Genomic DNA, 7,798 nt, shown 5'->3' on the forward strand with positions numbered 1-7,798 from the left:
TGGCACAGCGGTTAAGCGTCTGCCTTCGGCTCAGGGCGTGATCCCGGCGTTATGGGATCGAGCCCCACATCAGGCTCCTCCGCTATGAGCCTGCTTCTTCCTCTCCCACTCCCCCTGCTTGTGTTCCCTCTCTCTCTGGCTGTCTCTCTGTCAAATAAATAAATAAAATCTTTTAAAAAAAAAAAAAAAAAAAAAAAGAAAAAAAAAAAGAAAACAAAACAAAACAAAACTGATGGTTCCATTAGAATCTGGATTCTAGTCCCAGCTCAGCCACTAACCTGCTGTATGACTTCTGGCAAAACATTTCCCTTCCTAGGCCTTCATGAAGGGTTAGGTTAGACCAGTGGATCCCAAAACTGACCTAGAGCTCAACTCCCAAATATTTTTTTAATAGGTCTGAGGTGGGACCTGCAGAAATCTGTTTAATTAAAATCTTCCCTGGTGGGGCACCTGGGTGGCTCAGTCAGTTAAGCATCTGCCTTCGGCTGGGGTCATGATCTCAGGGTCCTGGGATTGAGCCCCACATGGGGACTCCCTCTTCAGCGGGGAGTCTGCTTCTCCCTCTCCCTCTGCCCCCACCTTGTACTCTCTCACTCTACCTCAAATAAATAAATAAAATTTAAAAAAAAATCTTCGCTGGTGTTTCTGATCTCTGGGATCCACTGACCTATTTGGAGTAAAAGAGGTTCCCAAATTTTCACAACTCATGGTGCATCTAGTGTTTCTATAATTGTTTCATGACCCTCTAGGCCTATAGAAGTACCTAACAGTTCTGTTCGTTAAGTAGGTAAGTCCAAACAAATTCAGTAAGCATTGTGTCCTAAGAACTTAATGCCTGTTTGGCACCACGCACCTTCTCAAACCTTGGAGTCAGGACGCCTTTCCTGGTCTACATGCATCCACACACAGTACTTTTTATCACAACAACCTCCACAACCTCAGCTTTCAAAAGACAGGATGTTACCTGAGGGACTGTAATGTGAGCTTGCTTTGAAACTGCCTCAAGCCAGCAGTACCAGATGTTGCTTGTGTGACGGGCTAAATTGCGTGCCACCCCCTTTCAATTCGTATGTTAACATTCTAACCCCCGTACCTCAGACTGTGGCTGTATTTGGAGACAGGGCCAGTAAAGATGTAATTAAGGTAAAATGAGGTCACCTAGGCGGGCCTTCCCCCAGTTTGACCAGTTCCCTTATAAGAACAGATGAGGACACAAATGTGTGCGCACAGTTAAAAGACCACGTGAGGACACAGTGAGAAGGCGGCTTCTGCAAGCCCACGAGAGACACCTCAGAAAAAAAGAAAAGCTGCTGACGCCTGAATCTTAGGCTTCTGGTCTCCAGGACTGTGAGAAATGAACCCTCTGCTGTCTAAGCCGCAGTCTCTGGTAGTTCGTTACACCAACCCAGCGGACTCACACGCCAGGGTCAGCTCGCACATTTTCATTCAACACAATAAACATAAGTAAACATTTCTGCCCTAATAACACACCTGATTCTTTGCTTCCGCAGATATCAATTTGCAGTCAGGAGAGGGGCCCGAGGCGGGTAATTTAGGCGACCAGCTGGGAGGTGGTCGTGGTGTCTCAGAGAGAGCCAATCAGGAGCTGGAGGAGGCTGGGAGCAGTGGGAATGCAGAAAAGTGGACATATGGGGATATGTTTAGTGGTGAGAAGTAGATATGCTTCAGGATTTGCAGATGGGATTGCGAGTGGCAGAGAGCAGAATCAAGGATAATTCCTTACTTTTGTTAATAATACAGTTGTATTTCTCTTCTGACTGCAATTGTTCATTCCATGAGTTTTATTAAGAGCCTTCAAAATGCCATGCCACGTCCAAGGTGCAGGGATGCAGAGGTGGGAGAGATAAGGTGCCTGCTTTCACTTCATTGAGAGGGTGGATATTGTTTTTCACAGAACTAGAACAAATACTGCTAAAATGTGTTCGGAACCACCAAAGACCCTGAATAGCCCAGCCATCTGGAGAAAGAGGAACAAACGGGAAGCATCACAGTCCCGGGTTTAAGATACACTGGGAAGCTGCACTAATTAAAACAGTATGGAACTAGCACAAAAACAGACATGAAGATCAATGGAAAAGCATAGAGAGCCGCACATGCGGTGCCTGGCTGGCTCAGCTGGTAGAACGTGTGACTCTTGATCTCAAGGTTGTGAGTTCGAGCCCCATGTTGGGTATAAAGATTACTTAAAAATAAAATTTAAAAAAAAAAAAAAGGTTGTGTTTTCTACTGACTGAGCCAGCCAAGTGCCCTTGATTAATATATATTAAATGTTAAAGATTCAAATAAGATTAAAGATTAAAATATATATTCTAATTTTTTTAAGATTTTATTTATTTGAAAGAGAGCACACCAGTGGGGGGGGGTAGAGGGAGAGGGAGAGAATCTCAAGCAGATTCTGCACTGAGCGCTCAGATGGATGCCGGGCTTGATCCCAGGACCTGAGATCATGACCTGAGCCTAAATCAAGAGTCAGACACTTAACTGACTGAGCCACCCAGGCTCCCACCCCGATATAGATTTTAAAGAGATCAGTCAGGCTATTATGTGAATAGGCTTTCGGTTGGCAAGTGAGGACACTGGGAAAATAGTTAGGTGTCTACTGTAGGACCGCAGGCAGAAACTGATGCTGACTCATCTGGGGTGGTAGGCGAAAGAGGGTAAGGGAACAGATTTGGGATGTGTCTTAGATACAGATCAACCAGACTAGAACTTTATATGGCAAGTTCTGCTGTACAGAGATCTGGACAGTCTGCCTAGTACAAGTCACAGGTGTTTAAGTTTGCAACATAGACTTGGATTTGCAGCCTGAAGGCTCTAGATTCAGACAGACGTGGATCTGAACTCTGGCTCTACCACTTAGTCACTGTGTGACCTTATACAAGTCATCTTCATTACCTCCTACCCTGTAAAATGGGGATAACAATATTTAGCTCAAAGGGTACAGAGGATAAGGTGTGCTAAGCCCCTCGCACAGAATCTGGCCACACAGGAAGAGCTCAGTGGATGATAGCAGTTAGCACTTTTATCAGTTACTGGACACTTCCACATTCATTCCAATTAACTAACTGCAATAGTTCTTTTCCTGGCCTCCTTGCTTCCATTCCACCTGCTCCAATCCCTCCTCAACTCCGCTGCAGAACTCCACCTACTGCATATACCCAACATGTCACTTTCCTTTCAAACACAGTTGTGGCTCCCACTGCCCACAGATTAAAAGACAAATGTCTTAGAATAACATCTAAGGCCCTTCAAACTCAGAACCCTGCCTGCCCACCTATCCAGCCCCTTCCCACAGCCTGGCTGAGAGCCATGTCAGAATTTCCACCTGATACTTTTTCATAAGTAACACCTAATTGATCCAAGGGTCAGATCAATGATTAGTCCAATTAATCACTATGTGTGTATCTATCACAGGAAACCAATGGCATTTTCAGACTCAACTGTCATCAGTGGAAGACAATGCTCTTCCAATTCAGTTCGCCACGTAAGTACCACATTTTTGCTTTGCACCACTCTTTTGGAGACGTCAGGATTGTACTATAGGAACTGCTGCTGTGGGTATCCCCACAGCACCCATCATATTTAGAAAGTGGGGGGGGTGGGGCGCCTGGGTGGCAACAGTGGTTAAGCGTCTGCCTTCGGCTCAGGGCGTGANTGTTTCTTTGCCTCTCTCTTTAAAAAAAAAAAAAAAGAAAAAGAAAAAAAAAAGAAAGTGGGGGGGGCATAACATTCCCATGGATTCACCAATGCTTATCTCCTGCCCTACCAGTGGGAGTGGGCTATTTTCTTAGAAGTCTTGCTAATTGATTTCAAGGTGATCGGCTGAAATGAGCAAAAGGGATGGCTGTTTGTCATGAGGATTCAATAAAATACTCAAAAGCACCTGGTGTAAGTAGACATTCTTTAAATATTTGTCGACTCTGAACCTGGATCAACAACATGAAAGGTGTGGTTTAGTGAAAAGGGTTTTTTTTGGTACCAACAGGGCTGGTTCCCTTAGCCTTCCTAAGCTTAAGCCTCAGTTCTAAAAAAGATAAGAATGCCTCCTGCCTTTTAAGTTTGTAATGAGGATAAAGGAGGTTACAGGATCATTGGAAATACTCAGGCCAGAAAACACCTGCCACACATCACAGACATTAGGAAACACAAAGCCCATCTTCCCTTTCACAGACCCAGAGGGAAAAAAAAAAAAAAAAAAAAAGCATCTCTCAGAATACTTGTCAGTGCTTGTGGTGACAGACCTGTGTAGACCCCTCTCCATGTATTAAATATACTCTTTGAAAATGGGCATGTGATAATTAACTGCCAATTAACGGTATACATCCAGAAATGGTATCACCAAATGAACTGCCTGCATTTCATAAATAAACAATTTAGGTTCCTTTAACCGATACTTAAAAATCCCTACTTACATTTCTCATGTTCATTCCAATAATTTGCTAGGAGGTGGACCTGTCAATAAGAAGGACAAAATTATTACTATTTATCACCAATGCCCTCAAACTAATCATTACTCAGAAAACCCAAAACAGTTGAAATTTTCAGAATTCAACTCCCCATCCGACTCCCTTTCAGTTTTGACTTTGCCTAAAGGACTCCCCATAGCCCAGCCCAAACCAGAAAGAAACATTGAAAATAATAGTAACAGCTCCATTATGGCGATTTGGGTTGCTGGAATAGAGCTGTTGGTAGTTGGGGAGGGCAAGCAGATCCAGCAAAAGTATTATTCTAGACTAGCAGATGATGAGGTAACAGGAAGTTTGTTTCTGAGCTTTATGCCCATCCAAGGCAGTTATCCTGAAAAACCTCTAATTTATTCAATAGTAATGCTCTGTCACTGCTCCCCAATCTAACCTCTCCAGGACACAATTTCTTCATCCGTCCAAGGAGGCTAATAAAAAAGCTTATTGGTGAGTTAATTGTGAGGCATTATCTAAGACAACGTAACTGAAGTGCTTTACGCGTTGCAAAGCACTACTTACATACTAGTTATTAGTTTTCCTAAGTCCAGCCACTTTTACGGAGGAGGAAAGTATGGCCTATAAAAAAACCAAACGTCTTCCCAAGGGCGACTGGGGCAGAGCTCGCTCAGTTACCGCCACTCATCAAACCCTTCCCGGGTTTCAAAGCGTGGTTCAAATACACGTTTTCCTCAGCCTGGCTCACCGGGCCAAGAACCAGAGGTCCCAGGTTCGTATCCCAGCTCTGTCTCTTCCACAGTCCTAGGACACATGCTTCGTGTCCTCTATGCCTCGGCTGCCACCTCGAGAAGGAAGGGGTGGTGACCGCACCCGGCCAGCCTGGGTGCTTAATAATGGCAGTTACCCACTCCCTTTCCTGTTTCCCCCTCGCACCGTGGTTGCAATCAAAGCCCGGACACTCAAAGGGCTCATTCAGGGCCAGTCACTGTGCTAATTGCTTTAAGCCGGCACAGCCCCACACCTCCGAGTACCTAAGACAAAGAGGGGAGGGGTCTCGCCGCCCTCCCCACCCCTCCCATCCCCAGGGGCGCAACCCCGGGGCGGTGTCCCAGCTCTGCCAGCCTCCAGCTCTCAAGCTCCCCGAGGCCCGGCTGCCCGCTACGCCCCCGGCGCCTCGGTCCTACGCGGCCGGCACTGACCGCCCCCCCAGCCTGGGCCCCGGTGTCCCCGCGAGCCCGCGCCGCGCTCCTCCCCGCTCCGGCTGGGCTCGCTCGGGCAAGCGCTGCAGCCTCCCAGCCTGACCCGCGCGCTGGGGCCGGCCCGCGGGGGGGAGGGCGGGGCTGCCGGCGGTTGACCCTCGGAACAGGCGCGCGCCCCGGACCACGTGGCCACGGCCCCGCCCCGCCCCGCCCGCGACCACCGCTTCTCCCCTCTGCCTGCACCTGCACAGCGTGCTACCGGAGTACCAGGGGCCGGAGCTACCCTTTGTCGTCCCATTTTGCAGACTAGGCGAACTGAGGCCTGCCCAGAGTCATGGGTCGCAGGCCGGCGTCAAAGCGGTTAGCACCGTGCGGGCCTGAGGTCTGGGCCAAAAGCGTTGAGCTACTTTCCTTTAGATCACATTGGCATGGAAGCTCTATGAGGGCAGGAACCGTGATGTCCTCTCTGCCCCCTCCCCCAAAGGTCTTTTGAAATAATTGGGGAAAGGCCAGGCGAACGTGGGTGATTTGGTATGGAAAAGAGCACCCAGCCTGCAAATCGGTGACACAAAGGTTAATCCATCTAATTTATGGGGTAGGGTAAGAGAAGAGACCAGCTAGGAGGCTTCAGTGGAACCCAGAGGAGGGATGATGGATTTAAGTGGTGGCAGTAGGGCTAGAAAGAAGGGGAAATATTTGAGGTAGGTTTTGGAGAATTAATGGGATTTGCAGACGGATTGAAAGGATGGATGGAGAGGGAGGAATCAAGAAGTTCCTTGAGTGGCTTAGTAGTGCTATGTACTGAAAAGGGGGAAACTAGAAGAGAAATAGGTATGGGGTAAGGGAATAAAGTGTTTTGTTTTGTGGTTTATGATGCAATGTCCTCCAGTTGTCATCTATAAAGATGGGTATAGGAGTCTGGAGCTCAGATGACAAACACATGGGCTGAAGATGTGAATTTGGGGCATATAAATGGTATTTACTGTACTAAAAATAAAAGACCTCACTTACGGTGAGAAGTAAAGCGGAAAAAAAGCAGGCCCAGGGCAGAGTCCTGGAGAATGCCGATACTCAGGGTTCAGGCCCTGCAATGGGGAGAGAACTGGCCAGAGAGGCAGGAGGAAGACCAAAGGGATCCCAAGAAAGGACAGTGTTTCAGGAAGGGTGGAATGATCAGTTGTGTCAGATGCTGCTGAGAGAAGAGAGGTATGGTTGTACATCCGAGAAGCTGTATGTGAACTTGGCAGAGCTGTTTTGGTGGAGTGTGGGGACAGATGGAGAAGCAAGGAGAACAAATGGAGATAGTATGTGCAGACAAGTCTTTAAAAAAATTGGGGTGGAATGCAGCGGACAGAGGAGGTGGGTTCAAGGGATTTATTTGTATAGTTTGGGTGACACAAGAGCACATTCGTATTGCTACTGGGAATGATCCAATAGAGTAGGGGAGATCAATGACCCCAGAGACAGAGACAGAGAGATGATGACTCACGGAAGGGAGGCCTCCAAAAGAGAGAGCTATATGAGGTCTGTGTATAAAGGCATGACTCCAACCAGCCGAAAAGCGTACCTGTGCTACAGCATGAGACTCAGGCCCAGGAGCTCTGTGGCAGAAGGAATGGCCACATGGTTCCGGCAGCCACTGTTGCTTAGCAACCTGTGTTTAGTAAGACGTGTCAACTGAATTCCTAATTAACGGTCATTTCAACTTATGCTAACGGTTCCTGTCACTGGGGTTCACACTCTGCTTCTTTCCCTCTCCCACAGTCTGGTACTTCAGACTCTTTTGTTGAAATTCTCTGAAACTGATGGAAAGCTCAAATTTCTACTTTCTTGTACTGTTGGTGTATGTATGCATCAAGATGTGAAAATTGGGGACTATCACTCAGTTTTAAAGGGAGGATGCTAAAGAATGCAGGACACAGATCTCCAGTTCAGAGCCCTCCAATGAAATCCAACCGCCTTCTTGCCCTCTTCCCCACAAGCACCTCAGACTAAGTAGAATCCTTAATACCTTCTATTCAACCACCCAACCTCATCCATTCATCCTACGGTTTTTAACTATTAGAGAACACGCTCCCAGCATCTACCCATTTGACATGTCTTCCCAGAGTCATTCTGGATTCCTCACTCTATACACTCCGTACAAGTAATTACTGC

General features: G+C 47.1%; 1 long non-coding RNA gene across 1 annotated transcript in view; it reads right to left on the reverse strand.

Moving 5' to 3' along the window:
• LOC105241059 overlaps nt 1-5,697 on the reverse strand; it is an 8,504-nt gene extending 2,807 nt beyond the window's left edge. Inside the window, exons 1-3 of the long non-coding RNA XR_002144197.2 lie at nt 5,188-5,697; nt 4,434-4,473; nt 1,492-1,616 (exon numbers count right to left, since the gene is read on the reverse strand). This is a non-coding gene — a long non-coding RNA (uncharacterized LOC105241059). The remainder of the gene's footprint in view (nt 1-1,491; nt 1,617-4,433; nt 4,474-5,187) is intronic.
• Nucleotides 5,698-7,798: the final 2,101 nt, after the last annotated feature.

Source organism: Ailuropoda melanoleuca, chromosome 15 (assembly GCF_002007445.2).
Source record: "Ailuropoda melanoleuca isolate Jingjing chromosome 15, ASM200744v2, whole genome shotgun sequence".
Classification (NCBI taxonomy): domain Eukaryota; kingdom Metazoa; phylum Chordata; class Mammalia; order Carnivora; family Ursidae; genus Ailuropoda; species Ailuropoda melanoleuca.